This window comes from Danio rerio, chromosome 14 (genome assembly GCF_052040795.2).
Source record: "Danio rerio strain M-AB ecotype USA chromosome 14, GRCz13ab, whole genome shotgun sequence".
Taxonomy (NCBI): Eukaryota; Metazoa; Chordata; class Actinopteri; order Cypriniformes; family Danionidae; genus Danio; species Danio rerio.
In genome coordinates this window covers 13,701,240-13,713,714 of record NC_141034.1, presented here as the reverse complement: position 1 = coordinate 13,713,714, position 12,475 = coordinate 13,701,240, and positions in this window count along the sequence as shown.

Genomic DNA, 12,475 nt, shown 5'->3' with positions numbered 1-12,475 from the left:
CCACCAGTAAAAAAAAAATAAAACTTCATGTTCTTTGTGGAAGCATTTTACAGTCAGTGGTGCTGCAGATAAAACAAAGTGATACTGTATAATGTGTGCAAAAGTGAAATCAGCTGAGGCAGAGATATTAAACATCTGTCAACATCTTCTATGCATAATCATTCATTTTCTTTTCGGCTTAGTCCCTTTATCAATCTGGGGTTGCCACGGTGGAATGAACCACCAATTTATCCAGCATATGTTTTACGCAGTGGCTGCCCTTCCAGCTGCTACCCAGCACTGAGAAACATCCATACACTCTCTTTCACACACATACAATAGGGACAATTTAGCTTACCCAATTCACCTGTATTGCATGTGTTTGGACTGTGGGGGAAACCGGAGCACCCGGAGGAAACCCACGCCAACATGGGGAGAACCCAGTCGAGGCTCGAACCAGCAACCTTCTTGCTGTGAGGTGACAGCGCTACTCACTGTGCCACCGCGCAACCTTCTATGTAATGTATTATCACATGCACTAAAAGCATCCTCTCCTGATACTGTCTGTGAACCCCCCACAAGCATCAATCCCCTCAATCAGCACAGCTATGTTCTGCTAAATTCTCCACAAGCACCAAACCATCAACACAGCCACATTCTGCCAGATGACAATAGCAGGGCTGTATCTTTTAGTATTATATAGAATACTTTTGTTCTGCCAGATCTCCCAGGCAGGGTTTGTTTAGATTTATTTAGTTAATTTTAGTTTTTGGAATTCTATGCATTGGAAAAAAGTTCTTTCAGAAGAAGAACAATTTTTTTAAATATTATTTGTTTTTATTCTGTCTATTCAGTGTCCTTCAACAAGAACGGTGGTGGGGTTCATAATATTCACAATGGTATTTTATTAGTTGTTGGTTTAACCATGGATGAGATAATGGCTTCCATGCTATTTTCTTTTCAATGACATTTCTTGTCACATGTTCAAAAACAACAACCAATATTGCATGTCTATAATTTATATAATGGGTATAATTAAACAATACTTTCACTATAACGTAAATTAGAAGTGTAATAGAAAAAATATATTTTTGCGCCATTTTGAATTTTACTCGAATACAAATACAAATACAAATACTTTTCCCCCTCAAAAAATACAAATACCGGCTGCTCCGCACATCCCTAATATATATATATAATTTTTTTTTTTTTTTTTTTTTTTTTTTGTCATTTTCATTTGTGTGTGTACATTTAGATTTTAAAATTGTAGTCATCTAAGAGAAATGGGACTACACATTTACAGTAGGTAGAGGGCGGGATAGTTTGATAAATACGCCAAGTAGGACAGAGGTGTTTGGGGACCCTCAGTACTGTAGTACGGGACGGGGCAGAGCAGTTGGTAATTCTGCTTATAATAACAGTAAAATATGTGAGTCCATCACCAAGACCCGGTAATCTTAAGCATAATTCTCAGGACACTGAAAAGTTCGTTCAAATGAGTAAACTCATAAAGCAAATTGATAGTGAGATTGGACAGTGAATCAGAGACAGTATAATGAGTAGTGAGTTTCCACATTCTTCTAAAAAGTCCCAAAAAAAATGCGGCGGTCATGTGTCATGATAAAACAAATACCACCATCCTTGACGCATCAAAAATGAATTTGATCCTGAAAGCTGAGGTGAAAGCACCTTCACACTTTAGGGTAGACGGTTCGCATAAATTTTCAATTTTGGAATGGGGAGACATGATCCGGGTGTATTTGAGCAAACTGGATGTAACTGATTCTCAAAAGATTGATGAGATAATTAATAGAGTAATGGGGCGGGCCAAAGATGTGATGAAAGTATGGCTGCGCTTTGGTGCAACATCTCCTTCTGTTGACTCTGTCTTTTCTGTTTTGAAGCAGCCCTTTGGGGACCAGTGCAGACAGAATCCTAGAGAGGGTGCGTGGGACTACTGGATAAGGTTAAATAAGGCAGCAGATGTAGCTGAGCAAAGTTTAAGGTGGGAAGGCAAAACTCTGGACAACAGAAGCAAAGAGTAAGCTGTGATGTTCATTTGCAACTGTCCTGACAGAGAATTAGCTTTTGTTTTTAAGAGTAAACCTGCACAGTCATGGACTGCATCATAGGTGGAAGAACAGCTTGATGAGTTGTTGAGAGAGCAGAAGTCAACTAATCAAGCTGTCAAACAGTTTGCCACAATTGTCTCTGAGCAGGAAGTCAATGTGACTGCCTTACATTCCAAATCTGAGCAGGGTGCTGGAGTTAGTGATGAAAATGCACTAGACAAAGTAAGAACTTTGTTAGAAAAAGTGTTAATGTGCAACACTCAGGGCCCCTGCCCTAAACAAACAGGACATAAGATTCAGGGATGCAAAGTGTGTCAAAGCAGTGAACACAGCATGACTGCTCATTGTCGGATGTATAACTTGTGTTTCAAGTGTTTTGCAGAGGGACAATTACAATTGCAGCACCGCTCCACCAAGAGTGGGCTCCGGTCGACGTGATGATGTCTTGCCGCAGGGAAACTAGACAGAAGTGGGGCTGTGTAGTAATTTCTCTGGTGAGACTAATATTGAATCTGTTTATTACTCCATCTGTTGAGGTCCAGGGTATGTTGGACAGTGGCTCGATGGCGATTACGTTGAACCAAGACATTCAGAGCTCTTCAGATATTGTTTTGGTAGGTTGCGGTGGAAAACAAACCAGTCCTGATGGTGTAATTTGAAGCTTCAAGTATATGGTGTTCGTTTCTGTGTTCCTGTCTTGATTGTGAGTGGCCAGAAGGACCCGAATATACTTGGAACTAATGTCTTGAAACCTCTTATAAGGTAAATGAAGCAGACAGATCAGTTTTGGAAGGTGGTGAAGGGCCCTGATTCAGTTACGCAGACTGATAACAACCAATTTTTGTGCATGCTGTATAGAGAGATGGATGGGTGATTCAATTCCTGATAAGGTGGGTACGTTGAAATTGAGCTCATGTGTGATGTTGAAGCCTATGAGTGAACACCTTGTTTGGGGTCAATTGCCTCTAGGGTCTGTACAGTCAGTAGGAAGCACAGTGGTCATTGAACCAAGCACTTCTCGCTGTGTGCATCGAAACATCTTGGTTGGAGGATTGTTTCACCTTTGTGGGGTGATGGCTGGCTTCCAGTAAAGATGATCAATCCAACCAATTCTGAGATTGTGCTGAGGAAAAATGCTAAGGTAGCAGATGTGTTTCCTTGTAATACTTTGGAGGACCTTGTGCAAAACATGGTTCTGATTAATCAAAACGCTTGTACAGTATGTTCTGACAGGACGAAGGACAGTTTTACAACTAGAGTCCACTTCTACAGCAAGTTTGGTAAGTGATAGTAGATTAAATAACTTGGTGCTAAACGATCTGGGTGTCAAGGATTGTGAAGTGTCTTCTTTTTGGAAGAACAAGCTCATTAATCTAGTTAAAAAATATGAGTGTGTGTTTTGTAGACACAGTCTAGATTGTGGTGAAGCAAAAGACTTTTGTTATCGTATCAGAATTACAGACGACAGGCCTTTTCGTCTTCCATATCGCCGACTATCTCCTGCGCATTATTTAAAGTTGAAAAAGACTCAACTGCCTATCCCTCTCTTCATCCCTGTGTGCTTACTCTCTCAGAAGCTCAATGAGATCCGAGGATCTTCGCCTCTTTCCTGGTCTTGTCCTTGTGCCTTGGGGTGGGGCAGAGGAAGAAGAAGCCACAACAGCACTTGCAGTAGCAGAAGCATTGGATGCTACTACCAGGGGCGGACTGATAGAATGCTGCCTCTGGAGCACAGCATCCATTTCTTCATACCACTGCCAAATAGCTGCTGTGACTCCTCCAGCCTCTACCCCTTTCCCAGTAGGCGATGATGATATGAAGGAGAAGGAAATTATTAGAACGTTGAACAGTGAGTTTACATCACCATTGGTCTTAGTGTGGAAAAAGAACTGATATTTAATGGTTTGCACTGAATTTAGATGACTGAATGCAAGCACAGTGAAAGATGCTCATCTCCTCTCTCACCAAGCTGATGTGTTGGCTGCTTTGGGTGTAATGCGTACTTTAGCACCATGAATCTGACTTCTGGTTACTACAACATCCCATTAGATGATGATAAGAAATTAACAGCGTTCTGTTCACCCTTGGGTCTTCTTGAATATAATTGGTTGCTTCAAGGGTTGTGCAACAGTCCAGCGACATTTATGAGAATGATGTTGACTGTGTTTGGTGACCTGAATTTCTTGAGTCTTTTGTGTTATTTAGATGATTTGTTAGTTTTTGGTAAGTCAGAAAAAGAGAGATTGGAGAGGCTTGAGAGGGTGTTTCAAAGTCTAAAATACCACAATATGAAACTGTATCCTTCAAAATGCAGATTTTTGAGGAGGTCAGTAAAATTTTTGGGTCATATAGTTTCTGAAGAGGGGGTCGTCAGTGATCCAGCAAAAATTGAAGCGATCTTAGGTCTCTCTGAGAAAGATTTGATGGAGGATGATGGTGTTACACAATTAAATCGTAAAATCAGGTTCTTTTTAGGAATGGTGGTGTACTACCAACACTTTATAGAAAGTTGCTCTACTATGGTTAGACCCTTATTTCAGCTTTTGACTGGTAAGAAGAGGTTTAGGGTGGGAAGAGGAATAAATCGGCTGAAGGGAAGTCGAAAGATTTCTCAGTCAGATTGGACTGATAAATGGCGTACAGCCCTGAAATATTTGAAGGCTGTTTTGGTTAGTCAGGTTTTGCTCGATCACCCAGATTTTTCAAAACCGTTTCTGTTGTCTGTAGATGCCTCTACCAGTCGGCTTGGGGCAGTTTTGTCTCAAGTTTAAAAGGGGAGTGTGGTAGCAAGGCCCATTGCGTTTGCATCAAAATCATTAAATCATGCACAGTCCAGCACACAAACTTGAGTTTTTAGCGATGAAATGGGAAATTTGTGACAAGTTTGCTTATTGGCTCTGTGGACACAGGTTTAATGTATAGACTGATAATAACCCGCTCAAGTACATTTTCACAAAACCCAAACTAGATGCATGTGAACAACGGTGGGTAGCAAAGCTGTTGCCATACAATTTTGACATGCAGTATATTCCTGGACAGAAAAATATAGTGGCAGATGCATTAAGCAGACAGCCGTTTGTTACTTCAGGAATTCTTCATCGATTGACTAAAACTCCTTATGATGTCATGTTGCATGAGGCCATATCTGTTGCTGTTATACAAGTGCGAGATATATTAAATTTTTTGTGTGAACATCCAGAATGAGAAGTAGATGATGGTTCCTCAGAGCATACAGAGGGCGAGTGTGAGAATATGTTTGTTGGATCAACCTAATGTTCCAGCGCAGTCTCGAGATCAGATTTGTCAGCTGTTTTTAAATCTCATCAGGACTGGGAGTATGGTGCCTGCATTACGAGTGTGGCTTATGTGCAGCATTTAGATTTAGATATAGATATAGAGTTTGTCTATGTAGAGCAGAGTCAGCTTGGTAGTATCAACCATGATGAATTGGTGGAAAAACCGGACCAGGATACTTTAATTGACAAGAGTGAAGTTCTTTGTTGTATACGGCCCTCTTGTAGAGAAAAAGTGTACAAGTCCAAGAGAATGTTGAAAATTTTGAGACAGTGGGATAAGCTTGTGTGATAAGCTTGTGGTTGGGTGTTCTTTATAGTCTCGAAGAATTAGGTGTCTAAGAAAAATACTTACCAGTTTGTTGTGCCAACAGCTCTTCGAAGTAGTGTCCTGAATGGTGTGCATAATAGCGCTGGTCATCAGAGTCAGCATCGCACCCTTTGGTAGGCCAGACAACAGTTCTTCTGGGAGTCTATGGAGGGAGACATAAAGAAGCATGTCAATTAATCTGAGAGTTGCATTTTGAGTAAACGGCCTGAACGTGAGGCAAGAGCTCCACTTGTGTCAATCCAGATGACTGCTCCGATAGAATTGGTATTCCTCGACTTTTGGTCTGCGGGGGGTTCCAACAACAGGTTGGTCGATGTATTAGTGATCACTGGTCATTTTACCAAACTTGCCAGTGCCTTGTGTCCAAATCAAACTGTAGAAACTGTTGCACGTCTTTTGTGGTACAAGTTTTTTAGTATTTACGGGTTTCCAAGGCACGTACATTCTGACAGAGAGCACGTTGATGGTTAAGCTACTGCAGTTGTCGGGTGAGAAAATCGAACACCACTCCATATCATCCCATGGGGAATGGACAAACAGAAAGAATTAAACGTACCCTGGGTGATATGATCCGTTCGCTCCCTCCGAGGTCCAAAGTTAAGTGGCCACAAGTGCTGTATACACTTACCTTTGCGTACAATTGTACGAGACAAGAGCCCAATGAGTATCCACCATTTTTCTTGATGTTTGGACGAACACTAAGATTACTGGTAGATCTCTTGGTTGAAAGCGTCACCTCGAGCAACGAGTCTATTGATGTTCACAAGTATGTTTAGTCGCTTAAAAAAGACTTGAGAGAAGCAATGCCAGTTGCTCAGGAACATTCTAAATGCCAACAGACTAAACACGCTGAATATTATGACTAAAAGGAAAAAGGGCACTCTCTCGAGTTGGGTGACAGAGTTCTTCTTGCAAATAAAGGGGAGCGTGGAAAAAGGAAGTTAGCAGACCAATGGAAGCAGATGGTTTATGTTGTGGGCAAAAGTGAAACCTTAAACACAAATAAAATATGAAACCCTGGGACGGGTCAAATCAAGATGGTACATTGTAATCTGCTAATGCCTGTGAACTTCCTGTCAGTACCAGCTTGGATTGAAGGCAGTCACATCGATGACAATGTTGAAATTTCCTCTGTCTATACTTCCTGTGGTAGAGATAGTCAAACAGAGAGTGAAGATCAAACTTCTCGTTGGGTGGCTGATCTTAATGCTGCTGCAGATATCCGGAGAGATGAGTCTGTTGTCCAGAGTGATGCATGGGGTGATACTTTTGTGGAGTGTGATGCTGAGATAGGGGGAACACAAATTCATGAGGTCAGCTCTGAAAATTTGCTCAGTCCAGTTTCTGTCAACATGCTCAAATGTGTCTGACCAGTCCGTTTCAGTTTTAAAAGATGAGTTTACTTCAAATGCTGATGAGCAAAATCAGTGTGTTATAGAAGAATTAAATGCTCAAGATGGATTGGGTCAAGATTTGGGAGACTCATTAAGCCAGCTAACAGGTTTATTCAGTCAATGTCTACACATTCAGTAAACACAATTCATGAAATTTAGGTCAATGAATAGAATTTGAGGTAGTTGGTTTTGACATTTTTTTTAAGAACACATGTTTCTGAGTATGTACATTTAAGGGTACAGTTTTCAATGTCATGAATGGAACTATGTATCGGGCATAGTTTTCTATGGGTAATCTGGGGATTAGATACCCCTGGGTAACCTTAATCTCAAGAGAGATAGTTATAAACTGAACAGATCTGATGCGATCACAGAATAATTGACATTGTTGAGATTCTTTGGGTTTTAATTCATAATCTAGCATTAAACAGTGGGGGTGGATGTAGCAGGGTATGTTGTTACACCAGATTATAAATCATTACTTCTTTATTTTATGTTATATTTAACCCTCTGGGGTCGAAGACCGCGTATATGCGTTTTGACCTGTGGTGGCGTCAAACTGCTGAAATGAAATTAAATAACACTTTCAGTTTAGATCATACAGATAAGATCAATACATCAATTGAATCTGTTATGTGTAATCCGTATAAAAGTAAAGGCTGGTACGGGTTCTCCTATATCGCCTCATTACAGCAGCGTGGTCCCGCCTCTCAGTAAGCGCGCTTCATATGTAAATCCAGATGTAAAAACAACGGAGGTAAAGGACCAGCGGCAAAGAAAGCTAAAGTAGGCAAGAAGTACTTCAAGTTTGCTCAGTAAACTTATGTTGGTCTGAGTAATGTTGAGTATGAGTAATGTTGGTCTGTGTCATTCCGACAAACTAATAGATGAAGATGTAGCCTTCAACTTCACAAAATGTTTAAAAACGCTACAAATGTGGACCAAGTAATCTTGCGTCTTTGAGTCTCCCCTGATGTCAAGAAGAAGGTCAGCGGTTACAATGAAATACTGCCTTTTTCCTGCGCTGCTCCCCATCACAGGATACCTGACTGCAATGTTACATTTCTAAGTGTCCTTTATAAGTTTATTCTTAAAATAATTACTGTGAATACCGAATGAGAGGATGATAACTTGCGCCAAAGTCTGCTGTGATGCACGCGACTGTTTAAAAGATTTCATTATCGCACATGGTGCGTTTTCACCTGCTTTCTTTTGCTCAGTTATTTTTGATAATATGGATTAATTATCATTCTTTAAAATAACATTGCTCTAACATGAGATTGCCAAAACTAACTCAGAATCTTATTATTATAATTCAAACTTTGTATATTCTATTCCATATGTTATGATGTATTGTTTTTAACCAATTTAAGATGTTTGACAATGTTAAAATAATATGTTGCATTTCGGCATGTTTTTGACTTATTTATAAACTATTTATAGACATAAAGTTAAATAAAAAATGTCCTGGATTTGAAGAATATTGTTGTAAAATCTACTCATGAACGTTCCTCATTTGACCACCAGAGGGAGGCATCGCCTGAGTTTTAATTTCCCCAATGCTCAACTGGGACTGATTACATACAGCTGAAACCAATTTCAGACTCTATATAAACGCACACATCCTTCAATCGGTGCGAAGTTTTGATTAGCCCTGGCCATCATCTCTTACCCTGTTGATCATTGCCTATCTGTGTACTGACCTGGGGCCTCATGTACGAAGACTTGTGTGGAATTCATACTAAAACATTGCGTACGCACAAAGCTGTAAATGTGCGTACACAAAAAAATTCAGATGTATGAAACAGTGCGTACGCCGAATCCCACTCATCTTCTCTTTGTACATCCGAATTAACGTGAAATTGAGCGCACATGCACGAGCGCAAAACCCCTCCCTGCCTCCTCCCCCTTATAAATATGGTAATGACTTCACTTCGGCAAAACCAAATGAAAAAGCAATGGCTAAAGCAAACAAAAAGAGAAACTTTACTGAAAGTGCATTGGAGGTGCTTCTATCGGAGGTAGACCGGAGAAAAACTGTGCTATTTGCAAGTTTGTCCTCCGGAATTAACAACAAAAGGAAAAAAATAGAGTGGGAGAGTTTAGCTGAGGCAGTTAACTCAGTGGGGTCTGAACGTCACACTGTAAGTGAATTAAAAAAGAAATGGTCTGATATAAAGGTGCAGGTTAAAAGGAGAACAGCGGCGCACCGTCAAAGTGTGGCCCAAACAGGGGGAGGAACAGGGGATACTGAACTTACGCCCTTTGAGGAGAGAGTTGCCTCAATTGTGGGCGACACTTTATTGTCAGGGGTATTATCCGCATCTGTGGGAGATACGGATGTACTAGAGGAAGCCCACGAAGGTAAGTTACTTCTCATTTTATGTCTTAACTTTGTTAAACATACTGGTTTGCATTTAAGTTTCCAATACATGTAGCAGTACAATTAATTTGTGTAGGGGAGAGTGGGGCACAAAGTAACACTTTTTGGTTTTTGTCAAATAATGAACAAAGTAATGGGGTTTGACAAAGTATTTTTTTTTACCAACAGCACACAAGCCTCTCCTTCAAATGAAAACTGAAATTATGATCGCCGGAACTATCGTTTCTGTGCAGTATTGGTAAAAGTGCCAGGAGTAAAAAGGTTACCATTTACACCTGTGGGCCAGATTGCAACAGATGCGGGGTTAGTTGTAACACATTCTTAAAAAGGCAGATTTATACGAATAATTTAAATTCATTTTACTTGAAAAAAAAAATAGCCATATTTCCTCACTAATTGGCTCATTTATTTTTTCTACATGGCACAGTCTATTTATTTATTTGGATAAACACATTTGAATTTATTTGCCTTATTATCCATTTATCCATTATTATACATTGCATTTATTTGCATTAATAGCAATAAATGTTTTTCTATAGAACAAAAATCTAATAAAAACATTTTATTATAAAAAGTGGAATTACAATCAAAATTAAAATAAAAAAATATTTTGTTAGTTTAGTTGCTGTCCAACAGTGTTTGGCTTAATTGTAACATCCTACAACTAACCCGCTGTGTCATGTAATGACAAAATGATTTAATGTTTTAGCCTAGAAGACGGTAATTACAACAATGTAAGATTTTACGTGCATACTTTCTCAGATAAAAAAACAGATAGATAGATAGATAGATAGATAGATAGATAGATAGATAGATAGATAGATAGATATAAATAAAAATACTTTTATGTGGCAAAAATTGGTGTTTCTTATCCAAATTGCGGCAAACTTTTTCAATAATTGTCAGGCAGATATCTGCAGACACTATGGTAAATACCTCGGAAGCATGCCATGGTTAACCCTGAGCAAAAACCCTAAAACTCTGTTACATTTAACCCAGCGTTACTTTGCGCCCCGCGCTCCCTATCTATGTCATTTATAAATATGCGTGTACCCAAATAATGGACTCAAATATCAGTTAACGTGCTTCTTTTTATTAACACTTAGATGGTGCAGGAACGTCCATTGACACGGACTTCGTCCCTCCTGAGGAACCAGAACCAAGTGTCTCCGGCGCTACCCCCCGTGTCTCCAGTGCTAGTGCCAGTGCCGAGGCCCGTTCATCAGGCCGCGTCCTGACGCAGGCTGTTCTGGAATCACAACAGGATATTGTTAGGGCCATTGGTGATATTAATAATCAACTAAAAAATATTAGTAATGCTTTAACAGACATAAGCCAGTCATTAAAAGAATTGGTCAAAAAATAAACTTGGTCTCTGATTACCTTTTTTATATTGCCGCAACCACACGTTGGCGGGCTTAAATGGCTTGTTGGTTGGGTTGTATACACACTGGTCCTGGGTCTGGGTCATCTGGCATTGCCACTGGCTCAACATTAGGTATGCCATGTCTGTGCGCAACATTGTGCAGCACACCACAGGCCAGCACGATGCGGCACACTTTGTTAGGGCGGTATAGCAGCACCCCCTCCGCTCTTATCAAGGCAGCGCCACCGGCATTTCAGCTGCCCAATCGCTCGCTCTACAACTGACCGAGTGAGAGAATGGGCATCATTGTACCTGTGCTCTTGGTCCGTTTGTGGGTTGTTGAGGGGGGTTAACAGCCACGTCTTTAATGGATAACCACGGTCTCCTGATATGCAGTTAAATAAAAAATTAGCTGGAATAATATCTTCAAATACATCACTCACCAAGAAGCCACCCATCACATACCCTGCCACCTTGGAGCCTCATCCCAACCATGCTGTTTGTAAGGGTAAACGAATCATGGGTTGACCCAGGCCACCTTGCCACAATATTTGTTATGCGCATTTGAGCATCACATATTTTTGCACATTTATTGAATGGAAATGTTTCCGATTCACGTATGCAAGTTCGTCTTCAGATGGCGCCTTTATTGCAATGTGCGTGCAGTCGATCGTTCCGATTACATTAGGAAAACCGGCTATTGCTGCAAATTGCGCTTTAATGTTTGGCTGGTCAACTGCATGGTATGGAAACTTTATGTACCGGCTAGACATGCGGATGATCCCGTCCCATACAGCTGGCATTGCACGGCTCAAAGACGACTGACTTAACCCCGAGCGATCTGCCAGTTCCCTTTGGAAAGAACCAGTTGCCAGGAAACCAAGCGTTGTCAGCACCTGTGAGGGAACTGGTAATGCATGGCTCCTCGCTGTCTCTTTTTTCAACAGTGGACCCAACTCAGCACAGAGATCCAAGAGAATAGCTCTTGGAAATCTGAAACGGCTACAAAGCCAGTCATCGTTGTGGGCCAGAAAATCACCGTGATCTCTAAAAACGCGTTCCCTTCGGATTCGCCCATTGACAATGTCCTCTAATAAGGCCAACACTGCCATTGCCATAGACTAAAGGGTTATATGCATTTGCAAATGCTTTTATATGTTCTAAATCACATAATTGGTACAAAAATATTGTGGCAATTAACCCATTTCATCAATTATACATTAGTAGCAATGTTTTTCACATGTGTTTGTGGTATACTTTGTAGTGTGCAATTTGACATAATTGCCTCTAAGAGTCGCCAATGGAAATAAAACAGACACGCACAAAAAATGTGCACAAAAATCTGCCATGAAGCTGCGCACATTCCCACGTTCAGTTCAGTGTTAGTAAATCCAAACGTGAGCGATTCTGAGTGTGAAACCTGGCGTATGCAAAGTTTTTGTGCGTACGCAGCGTTGATACATGAGGCCCCTGGACTGTCTTACCGTTTCCGAAGCTATTTGCCTGCCCTGACCACTTCATAGTTATAGCGATTCCATCTGCCAGCCGCCTGCCCTGAATCTCTGCCTGTCTCTCGTTAAAGATTACTCTCCCCTAACCTCGACCCACACCTGCTCTTCGACTATTCTACTGGAAAGTTTCCATTTAATCTGATATT